Below are 12209 nucleotides of genomic sequence, written 5' to 3'. Positions count from 1 at the left end.
ATACAAGGCTGCAAACATTCTCAACAAAATATTATTAATAGAAAACCAAATCCAGCAACATATAAAAAGGATTATACACCATGACCAAGTGGGATTTATCCTACAAATGCAAGATAAGTTTAACATCTGAAAACCAATCAATCTAACTCCTATAGGTTGAAATGCATCCCCCCAAAATTCACATGTTAAGGTTCTAACCCCTAATGTGACTATATTTGGAGACAAGGCTTTTAAGAGGTAATTTAGGTTAAATGAAGTCCTAACAGTAGCGACATCATTCAGTAAGATTGGTGGCCTTATAAATTAGGAAGAGAAATCGCCCTCTCCCTCTCCTAGAGGAGGACACAGTGAGAAGGGCTGTTAGGTATTGGTCTGTGGCCTGCTAGGAACTGGGCCACAGAGCAGGAGGTGAGCGGCAGGCAAGCAAGCATTACCACCTGAGCTTCACCTCCTGTCAGATCAGCGGAGGCATTAGATCCTCATAGGAGCGTAAACTCTATTGTGAACTGTGCATGCAAGGGATCTAGCTTGCGTGCTCCTTATGAGAATCTAATGTCTGATGATCTAAGGTGGAACAGTTAAATCCCAAAACCACCCCTCCACCCCATCTGTGGAAAAACTGTCTTCCATGAAACCAGTCCCTGGTGCCAAAAAGGTTGAGGACCACTGATTTAAGCTACCTAGTCTATGGTATTTTATTATGGCAGCCTGAGCTGACGAATATTGTAATATATTATATTAATAGACTAAAGGAAAAAAACACATACATCTAATAGTTGCAGAAAAGCATTTGACAAAAGCCTATACCCTTTCATGATTAAACACTTAGCAAATTAGTCTAAAACCCACAACTAATATCAAACTTAATGACGAAAGACTGAAAGTTTTCTCCTAAGATCCAAAACAAAACAAGGATATCCATTCTCACTACTTTAACACTCATCATACTAGAAATTCTAGCAAGAGCAATTAGGCAAGAAAAAGAAATAATGGCATACAGTTTGGGGAAAAAAGTAGTAAAACTATTTGGAGAGGACATAATCTAGTACACAGAAAATTCTAACGAATCTACAAAAAAATTATTAGCACTAATAAACAAGGTCAGCAAGGTTGCATGATACAAGATCAATATTTAAAAATCTATTGAAGCTCTCCATACACTCGCAATAAACAATCCAAAATGAACTTAAGAAAACAATTCCATTTACAATAGCATCAAAAAGAATAAAATGCTTAGGAATAAATTTAGCATAAGAAGTGTAAAACTTTAATATTGAAAATTACAAAACACCACTGAAAGATTTTAAAGCTCTACGTAAATGGAAATACATACCTCTATTCATGGATTGAAACACTTAATATTAAGATGTACATTCCCCATGAATGTATCTACAGATTCAACACAATCCCTACCAGAATTCCAGCTGCTTTTCTGCAGAAACTAACAAAGTGATCTTTAAATTCATATGGAAATACAAGGAACCAAGAATAGCCAAAACAATCTTGAAAAAGAGGAACAAAGTTGGAGGACTCAAATGTCCTGATTCCAAATTTTGCTACAAAGCTACAGTAATCAAGACTATGTGGTGCTGGCATCAGAGCAGATATATAGATAAATAAAATGGAATTGAAAGTCTAGAAGTAAACCTTATATTTATGGTCAACTGATTTTCTTTTTTTCTTTTTTTTATTATACTTTAGGGTTTTAGGGTACATGTGCACAATGTGCAGGTTTGTTACATATGTATCCATGTGCCATGTTGATTTCCTGCACCCATTAACTCGTCATTTAGCATTAGGTGTATCTCCTAATGCTGTCCCTCCCCCCTCCCCTCACCCCACAACAGTCTCCGGAGCGTGATGTTCCCCCTTCCTGTGTCCATGAGTTCTCATTGTTCAATTCCCACCTATGAGTGAGAACATGCGGTGTTTGGTTTTTTATCCTTGCGATAGTTTACTGAGAATGATGTTTTCCAGTTTCATCCATGTCCCTACAAAGGACACGAACTCATCATTTTTTATGGCTGCATAGTATTCCATGGTGTATATGTGCCACATTTTCTTAATCCAGTCTATTGTTGTTGGACATTTGGGTTGGTTCCAATTCTTTGCTATTGTGAATAGTGCTGCAATAAACATACGTGTGCATGTGTCTTTATAGCAGCATGATTTATAGTCCTTTGGGTATATACCCAGTAATGGGATGGCTGGGTCAAATGGCATTTCTAGTTCTAGATCCCTGAGGAATCGCCACACTGACTTCCACAATGGTTGAACTAGTTTACAGTCCCACCAACAGTGTAAAAGTGTTCCTATTTCTCCGCATCCTCTCCAGCACCTGTTGTTTCCTGATTTTTTAATGATGGCCATTCTAACTGGTGTGAGATGGTATCTCACTGTGGTTTTGATTTGCATTTCTCTGATGGCCAGTGATGATGAGCATTTCTTCATGTGTTTTTTGGCTGCATAAATGTCTTCTTTTGAGAAGTGTCTGTTCATGTCCTTTGCCCACTTTTTGATGGGGTTGTTTGTTTTTTTCTTGTAAATTTGTTTGAGTTCATTGTAGATTCTGGATATTAGCCCTTTGTCAGATGAGTAGGTTGCAAAAATTTTCTCCCATTCTGTAGGTTGCCTGTTCACTCTGATGGTAGTTTCTTTTGCTGTGCAGAAGCTCTTTAGTTTAATTAGATCCCATTTGTCAATTTTGCCTTTTGTTGCCATTGCTTTTGGTGTTTTAGACATGAAGTCCTTGCCCACGCCTATGTCCTGAATGGTATTGCCCAGGTTTTCTTGTAGGATTTTAATGGTTTTAGGTCTAACATATAAGTCTTTAATCCATCTTGAATTAATTTTTGTATAAGGTGTAAGGAAGGGATCCAGTTGCAGCTTTCTACATATGGCTAGCCAGTTTTCCCAGCACCATTTATTAAATAGGGAATCCTTTCCCCATTTCTTGTTTTTGTCAGGTTTGTCAAAGATCAGATAGTTGTAGCTATGTGGCATCATTTCTGAGGGCTCTGTTCTGTTCCATTGATCTATGTCTCTGTTGTGGTACCAGTACCATGCTGTTTTGGTTACTGTAGCCTTGTAGTATAGTTTAAAGTCAGGTAGCGTGATGCCTCCAGCTTTGTTCTTTTGGCTTAGGATTGACTTGGCGATGCGGGCTCTTTTTTGGTTCCATATGAACTTTAAAGTAGTTTTTTCCAATTCTGTGAAGAAAGTCATTGGTAGCTTGATGGGGATGGCATTGAATCTATAAATTACCTTGGGCAGTATGGCCATTTTCACGATATTGATTCTTCCAACCCATGAGCATGGAATGTTCTTCCATTTGTTTGTATCCTCTTTTATTTCATTGAGCAGTGGTTTGTAGTTCTCCTTGAAGAGGTCCTTCACATCCCTTGTAAGTTGGATTCCTAGGTATTTTATTTTCTTTGAAGCAATTGTGAACGGGAGTTCACTCATGATTTGGCTCTCTGTTTGTCTGTGATTGGTGTACAAGAATGCTTGTGATTTTTGTACATTAATTTTGTATCCTGAGACTTTGCTGAAGTTGCTAATCAGCTTAAGGAGGTTTTGGGCTGAGACAATGGGGTTTTCTAGATATATAATCACATCATCTGCAAACAGGGACAATTTGACTTCTTCTTTTCCTAAGTGAATACCCTTTATTTCCTTCTCCTGCCTGATTGCTCTGGCCAGAACTTCCAGCACTATGTTGAACAGGAGCGGTGAGAGAGGGCATCCCTGTCTTGTGCCAGTTTTCAGAGGGAATGCTTCCAGTTTTTGCCCATTCAGTATGATATTGGCTGTGGGTTTGTCGTAGATAGCTCTTATTATTTTGAGATACGTCCCATCAATACCTAATTTATTGAGAGTTTTTAGCATGAAGGGTTGTTGAATTTTGTCAAAGGCCTTTTCTGCATCTATTGAGATAATCATGTGGTTTTTGTCTTTGGTTCTGTTTATATGCTGGATTACATTTATTGATTTGCGTATGTTGAACCAGCCTTGCATCCCAGGGATGAAGCCCACTTGATTATGGTGGATAAGCTTTTTGGTGTGCTGCTGGATTCGGTTTGCCAGTATTTTATTGAGGATTTTTGCATCAATGTTCATCAAGGATATTGGTCTGAAATTCTCTTTTTTGGTTATGTCTCTGCCAGGCTTTGGTATCAGGACGATGCTGGCTTCGTAAAATGTGTTAGGGAGGATTCCCTCTTTTTCTATCGATTGGAATAGTTTCAGAAGGAATGGTACCAGTTCCTCCTTGTACCTCTGGTAGAATTCAGCTGTGAATCCATCAGGTCCTGGACTCTTTTTGGTTGGTAAGCTATTGATTGTTGCCACAATTTCAGAACCTGTTATTGGTCTATTCAGAGATTCCACTTCTTCCTGGTTTAGTCTTGGGAGGGTGTATTTGTCGAGGAATTTATGCATTTCTTCTAGATTTTCTAGTTTATTTGCATATAGGTGTTGGTAGTATTCTCTGATGGTAGATTGTATTTCTGTGGGATTGGTGGTGATATCCCCTTTTTCGTTTTTTATTGCATCTATTTGATTCTTCTCTCTTTTCTTCTTTATTAGTCTTGCTAGCAGTCCATCAATTTTGTTGATCTTTTCAAAAAACCAGCTCCTGGATTCATTAATTTTTTGAAGGGTTTTTTGTGTCTCTATTTCCTTCAGTTCTGCTCTGATTTTAGTTATTTCTAGCCTTCTGCTAGCTTTTGAATGTGTTTGCTCTTGCTTTTCTAGTTCTTTTAATTGTGATGTTAGGGTGTCAATTTTGGATCTTTCCTGCTTTCTCTTGTGGGCATTTAGTGCTATAAATTTCCCTCTACACACTGCTTTGAACGTATCCCAGAGATTCTGGTATGTTGTGTCTTTGTTCTCGTTGGTTTCAAAGAACATCTTTATTTCTGCCTTCATTTCATTATGTACCCAATAGTCATTCAGGAGCAGGTTGTTCAGTTTCCATGTAGTTGAGCGGTTTTGAGTGAGTTTCTTAATCCTGAGTTCTAGTTTGATTGCACTGTGGTCTGAGAGACAGTTTGTTATAATTTCTGTTCTTTTACATTTGCTGAGGAGAGCTTTACTTCCAACTATGTGGTCAATTTTGGAATAGGTGTGGTGTGGTGCTGAAAAGAATGTATATTCTGTTGACTTGGGGTGGAGAGTTCTGTAGATGTCTATTAGGTCCACTTTATGTAGAGCTGAGTTCAATTCCTGGATATCCTTGTTAACTTTCTGTCTTGTTGATCTGTCTAATGTTGACAGTGGGGTGTTAAAATCTCCCATTATTATTGTGTGGGAGTTTAAGTCCCTTTGTAGGTCACTGAGGACTTGCTTTATGAATCTGGGTGCTCCTGTGTTGGGTGCATATATATTTAGGATAGTTAGCTCTTCTTGTTGAATTGATCCCTTTACCATTATGTAATGGCGTTGTCTCTTTTGATCTTTGTTGGTTTAAAGTCTATTTTATCAGAGACTAGGATTGCAACCCCTGCCTTTTTTTGTTTTCCAGTTGCTTGATAGATCCTCCTCCATCCCTTTATTTTGAGTCTATGTGTGTCTCTGCACATGAGATGGGTTTCCTGAATACAGCACACTGATGGGTCCTGACTCCTTATCCAGTTTGCCAGTCTGTGTCTTTTGATTGGAGCATTTAGCCCATTTACATTAAACGTTAATATTGTTATGTGTGAATCTGATCCTGTCATTATGATTTTAGTTGGTTATTTTGCTCGCTAGTTGCTATAGTTTCTTCCTAGCCTCGATGGTCTTTACAATTTGGCGTGTTTTTGCAGTGGCTGGTACCGGTTGTTCCTTTCCATGTTTAGTGCTTCCTTCAGGAGCTCTTTTAGGGCAGGCCTGGTGGTGACAAAATCACTCAGCATTTGCTTGTCTGTAAAGTATTTTATTCCTCCTTCACTTATGAAGCTTAGTTTGGCGGGATAGGAAATTCTGGGTTGAAAATTCTTTTCTTTAAGAATGTTGAATATTGGCCCCCACTCTCTTCTGGCTTGTAGAGTTTCTGCCGAGAGATCAGCTGTTAGTCTGATGGGCTTCCCTTTGTGGGTAACCCGACCTTTCTCTCTGGCTGCCCTTAACATTTTTTCCTTCATTTCAACTTTGGTAAATCTGACAATTATGTGTCTTGGAGTTGCTCTTCTCGAGGAGTATCTTTGTGGCGTTCTCTGTATTTCCTGAATCTGAATGCTGGCCTGCTTTGCTAGATTGGGGAAGTTCTCCTGGATAATATCTTGCAGAGTGTTTTCCAACTTGGTTCCATTCTACCCATCATTTTCAGGTACACCAATCAGACGTAGGTTTGGTCTTTTCACATAGTCCCAAATTTCTTGGAGGCTTTGTTCATTTCTTTTTATTCTTTTTTCTCTAAACTTCCCTTCTCTCTTCATTTCATTCATTTCATCTTCCATCAGCGATACCCTTTCTTCCAGTTGATCGCATCTGCTACTGAGGCTTCTGCAATCTTCGCGTAGTTCTCGAAACTTGGCTTTCAGCTCCATCAGCTCCTTTAAGCCCTTCTCTCCATTGGTTATTCTAGTTATCCATTCTTCTAATTTTTTTTCAAAGTTTTTAACTTCTTTGCTATTGTTTTGAATTTCCTCCCGTAGCTCAGAGTAGTTTGATCGTCTGAAGCCTTCTTCTCTCAACTCGTCAAAGTCATCCTCCATCCAGCTTTGTTCCGTTGCTGGTGAGGAACTGCGTTCCTTTGGAGGAGGAGAGGTGCTCTGTTTTTTAGAGTTTCCAGTTTTTGTGCTCTGTTTTTTCCCCATCTTTGTGGTTTTATCTACTTTTTGTCTTTGATGATGGTGATGTACAGATGGGTTTTTGGTGTGGATGTCCTGTTTGTTAGTTTTCCTTCTACCAGACAGGACCCTCAGCTGCAGGTCTGTTGGAGTTTACTAGAGGTCCACTCCAGACCCTGTTTGGCTGGGTGTCAGCAGCGGTGGCTGCAGAACAGCGGATTTTCATGAGACCACAAATTCAGCTGTCTGATAGTTCCTCTGAAAGTTTTGTCTCAGAGGAGTACCCGGCTGAATGAGGTGTCAGTCTGTCCCTACTGGGGGGGGTGTCTCCCAGTTAGGCTGCTCAGGGGTGAGGGACCCACTTTAGGAGGCAGTCTGTCCGTTCTCAGATCTCCAGCTGCGTGCTGGGCTACTCTCTTCAAAGCTGTCAGTCAGACAGGAACATTTAAGTCTGTGGAGGTTCTTGCTGAGTTTTTGTTTGTCTGTGCCCTGCCCCCAGAGGTGGAGCCTACAGAGGCAGGCAGGCCTCCTTGAGCTGTGGTGGGCTCCACCCAGTTCGAGCTTCCTGGCTGCTTTGTTTACCTAAGCAAGCCTGGGCAATGGCGGGCGCCCCTCCCCCAGCCTCGCTGCCGCCTTGCAGCTTGATCTCAGACTGCTGTGCTAGCAATCAGTGAGACTCCGTGGGCATAGGATCCTCCGAGCCAGGTGCAGGACACAATCTCCTAGTGTGCCGTTTTCCAGGCCCGTTGGAAAAGCGCAGTATTAGGATGGGACTGACCCGATATTCCAGGTGCCGTCTGTTTCCCCTTTCTTTGACTAGGAAAGGGAACTCCCTGACCCCTTGCGCTTCCCGTGAGGCAATGCCTCGCCCTGCTTCGGCTCACGTGCAGTGCGCTTCACTGACTGTCCTGTACCCACTGTTAGGCACTCCCTAGTGAGATGAAACCGGTACCTCAAGCAGAAATGCAGAAATCATCCGTCTTCTGTGTCGCTGGGGCTGGGAGCTGGAGACCGGAGCTGTTCCTATTCGGCCATCTTGGCTCCACCCATGGTCAACTGATTTTCAACAACGATGTCAAGGCAATTGAATGTGGAAAGGATAGTCTTCAACAAATGGTGCTGATACTACTGTATATCACATGCAAAAGAATAAACTTGGAAAAAGATGGCCAGCACAATGAACAAACAACTATATTTTTAAAAAAAACAACTGAAGAAGGGCAGTGGAGTGCATCAGAAGAGAAACAGACACCAGGGTGAGCAAAGAACTCAGAATGGCAACACAGAGAGCAGAAGGGAATGCCAGGCCTCCACCACCCCATTCCCAACCGGGATCAGCTGGGAACCAGGAAGAACTTCTCCCTATAGCAAGGAGGCAAGCAAGAGGATCCCAACAACCAACCCCCATTAACACCTTGGACACCTACAGACCTCACCCCTGCAGTCCCCACAGGGACAAAGACCAGCTGAGGGAGCCGTCTGGGGTCTACACCACTGTGTTCCCCGAGAGAAGAAGCCAATACTGTGCCCTGGCCCCTGTGGCCCATGTACCTACACCATCTTGCAAGTGGAACTATGGCTGAAATGTGTTTTGCTCCAGGGGCAAGTAGCCATGGCTCCCTTTTATCCCTAAGGCTAAGCCACTGCTGAATCATCCCAGCCCGGTGGCCTCACATCCCCAGGCCAAGCTACAAACAGTGGTCAAACCCTTCCTCATAGAACCAAGAAGAAGTAAAGCCACTTCACCCACCCCTCGTCTCACCCCATCAGGCTGGAGCTGAAGTGGTACCCTGCCTCCCAGAAAAATAGTACCTCGGTGGCTCAAAGAAGTCATGCGTCCCCAGCACCTAGGTTGAAGTAGCATTCTGAATTGCAGGAAACTGCCTTACATATTCAGAGTAGTCACACACCCCAATACCTAAGCTGAAGTGGCACCTTGCATCCCAGAGAAATGGCCGCCAGGAACAGTCACGCCACTGTCCCCCAACCCCACCCAAACCTGAACTGAAGCAGCACATTGCCCCCTGGGGAAACAGTGTCCTGGCCAAGCTGAGCAGCTGTGCACCCCAGGGCTGAGTACCTCATGTCCCAGGGAAACAGGGGAGTGGCTAAGCTTAGACACCTCATCCTACTAGCCAAACAACTCTAGTACTCTGCTTTCCTAGACCAGACTAGCCCCCTAGAGTCTGAGCTGCTGAGACATTCGTTTACCTGGGGAATGGAGTCATTGTTGTACTGTTCCCTGCCCTACCCAGGGTCCAAACAACAGCTGTGTATCTGCTGCTGCTGAGTCCCACCATCCCAGTGTCTAGAGTCACTATTACACAATGCCTCATCCCCTGAGACCTAAGTTGCCACTGAGCTCTGAACTGCAGCCACACCCTGCTCCCCAGGATCAAACCTCCAGAGCAACTATTTTTCCCTGGAGTCAGGTCAGTGCTGGGCCCTGCCCTTCAGGGGTAGAATCTCAGCTACAACCTGACTCCCTGGGCCCCAGCTACTGGGGGGTGCCTAAAAGTTACAGGTCCTGGCTCTGTGGGCAACCTACATCCAACCCCACCAAAGAGCAAATCTGTACCCCAAGATCCAAATGCAACAATAGGTTCATAAGCCTATGAGCCTAGGACCCTGGTCCCACAGCCACTCCAAGCACCTGCAACCGGAACACAGTGCTACTAAAGCTGCTTGCTTATAGGCCGCGTCAGACCTAACACCAAGAGGGATCTACTCAGTGAAGTCTCCCCATTGTAATGAAAACAAGAACAGGTGGATCCCAGAAGCCCTTGACATCAAGGACATTCACAGCCTATGCTGCTGCCACCGCCACAAACTTCTACAGTGTAGGCCACTGAAGTGCCCACAGTTATTGCTGATGGTGAACACAGCTGAAGAAACTGAATGAAGACTATACACCACTGCATCTATCTGGCAACAGAGTAACCACACTCTTCCAACTAGAACATTAAAGCCCAACTGCAGGTAAAAGTTATTCAATATGAAAGCCACTCCAGAAAGTATGGAAGAAGTAACTGTTCCACCAGATGCAGAGATATCAATGCAGGGACATAAGAAACATAAAAAAGCAAAGAAATATAACATCACCAAAGGAACATAACTTCCTCATAAAAAAAAACCCCAATGAAAATAAACTAATTTCCGAAAAAGAATTCAAAATAAAGATCTTAAGGGAACTCAATGAGAGACAAGAAAATATACATAGACAATTCAACAAAATCAGAAAAACCATTCACAATATGAACAAAAATTCAACACAGATAAAAATCATAAAAAAGAATCAAACAGAAATCCTACAGCTAAAGAATTCAATGAACAAAATAAAAAATACAATAGATTCAACAGCAGATTTGATAAAATAGAAGAAAGAAATCTCTGAATTTTTAGACCAGTCATTTGAAATTACCCAGACAGAGGGAAAAAAAGAAATAATGAAAAAGAGGTGAAAAAAGCCTACAAGACTTATGGGACACCACTGAGTGAACAAATATTTGTGTTTTGGGAATCCAGAGGGGGGGACCTATTCATTAAATAGAAAACCTATTTAATGAAACAATAGCCAAAAACTTCCCAAGTCTATGGACTCCAGATATGAGAAGCTCAAAGAATCCCAAATACATTCAACCCAAAAAGGTCCTCCTTGAGGCACATTATAAACTGTCAAAGGTCAAAGACCAAAGATGGAATCTGAAAAACAGCAAAAGCATCAAGTCACATATAAGGGAATCATTGTTAGACTAACAGCAGATTTCTCTGCAGAAACTTTACAGGCCAGCAAAGAATGGGATGATATATTGAAAGTGCTAAAACTACTCCAACAGCCAAACAATACTATACCCAGCAAAGCTATCCTTCAGACATGAGAGAAAAATCGTCTTTCCCAGAGAAACAAAAACTGAAGGAATTCATCACCGCTAGGCCAGCCTTACAAGAAATGCTCAAAGGAGTCCTACATCTGGCAAGCAAAAAAGACAATAGTTACTTTCATGAAAACATCCAAAAGTATAAAAACTCACTGGTAGAACAGACATGCAAAGGAGAAAGAGAAAAGACACCCAACTCCACCAAAGAGCAAATCTATACCCCAAGATCCACGTGCAACAAAAGGTTCATAAGCCTATGAGCCTAGGACCCTGGTCCCACAGCCACTCCAAGCACCTGGAACTGGAACACAGTGCTACTAAAGCTGCTTATAGGCCATGCCAGACCTAACACCAAGAGGGATCTACTACCTACTTACTACAGAAAACCACCAAACAGCAATGATAAGACAGAAAGAAAAGAACAAAGCACACACAAAACAACTGGAAAGCAACTAACAAAATAACAGAAGCAATTCCTCGCCTATCAATAATCATTTTGAATTTAAATGGATTAAATTCCCCACTTAAAAGATAGTTGGGCTGAATCGATTTTAAAAATCACAACCTAAAAATACACTGCCTACAAGAAACTAACTTCACCTGTAAGGCACATATAGACGGCTGGGAACAATGGCATGCATCTGTAGTCCCTGCTACTAACGAGGCTGAGGCAGAAAGATATCTTGAGCACGGAATTCAAGGCCAGCAAGGACAACACGGTAAGACTCCATCTCTTTTATTTTTTTTGTTAAAGACACATATAGACTGAAAGCAAAGGGATGGAAAAAGATAGTCCATGCATCGGAAACCAAAAGTGAGGAGGAGTAGCTACATTTATAATAGATAAAACAGACTTTAAGTCAAAAACTGTAAAAAGAGACAAAGAGGGCCATCATATAATGATAAAGGGATCAACTCAGCAAGAAGATAAAACAACTATAAATATATATGTACTCAACACCAGAGCACCTAGATAAATAAAGCAAATACTATTAGACTGGCTGAGGACTTGATTATCACACTCTCAGAATTGGACAGATCATCTAGATAGAAAATCAGCAAAGAAACACTTGATTTAAACTGCATTTTAGACCAAATGGGCCTACCAGATATGTACAGAAGATTTCATCCAACAGCTACAGAATACACATTTGCTTCATCAGCACATGCAACATTCTCCAGGATAGGCCATATATTAGGCCACAAACAGTTCTCCAAATACAAAAGAATTGAAATTATATCAAGTATCTTTTGTGACCACAATAGCATAAACTAGAAATCAGTAACAAGAGGAACTTCTGAAAACGTACAGATATGAAACAAAACAGAAAACCCAGAAATAAATCTATGTACTTGCAGCCAACTGATTTTTGACAAAGGCACCAATACCATAAGTTGGGGGAAAGAATAGCTTCTTTAATAAATGAAGCTGAGAAAACTGGATATCTATATGCAGAAAAGTGAAACTAGACCCCTCTCACCATACAAAAAAACAACTCAAAATGTATTAAAGACATATATGTAAGGCCCAAAACTATGACACTACTAGACGAAAACA

General features: G+C 41.6%; 1 protein-coding gene across 10 annotated transcripts in view; it reads right to left on the bottom strand.

The window, feature by feature from the left end:
* The window catches only part of ZDBF2 (zinc finger DBF-type containing 2), a 60845-nt gene that overhangs the window by 22723 nt on the left and 25913 nt on the right, over nt 1-12209 (bottom strand). The gene's annotated exons all lie outside the window — the stretch shown is intronic.

The sequence above is a fragment of the Symphalangus syndactylus genome, chromosome 8, assembly GCF_028878055.3.
Source record: "Symphalangus syndactylus isolate Jambi chromosome 8, NHGRI_mSymSyn1-v2.1_pri, whole genome shotgun sequence".
Taxonomy (NCBI): Eukaryota; Metazoa; Chordata; class Mammalia; order Primates; family Hylobatidae; genus Symphalangus; species Symphalangus syndactylus.
This window is presented reverse-complemented; position numbering and strand designations above follow the sequence as displayed.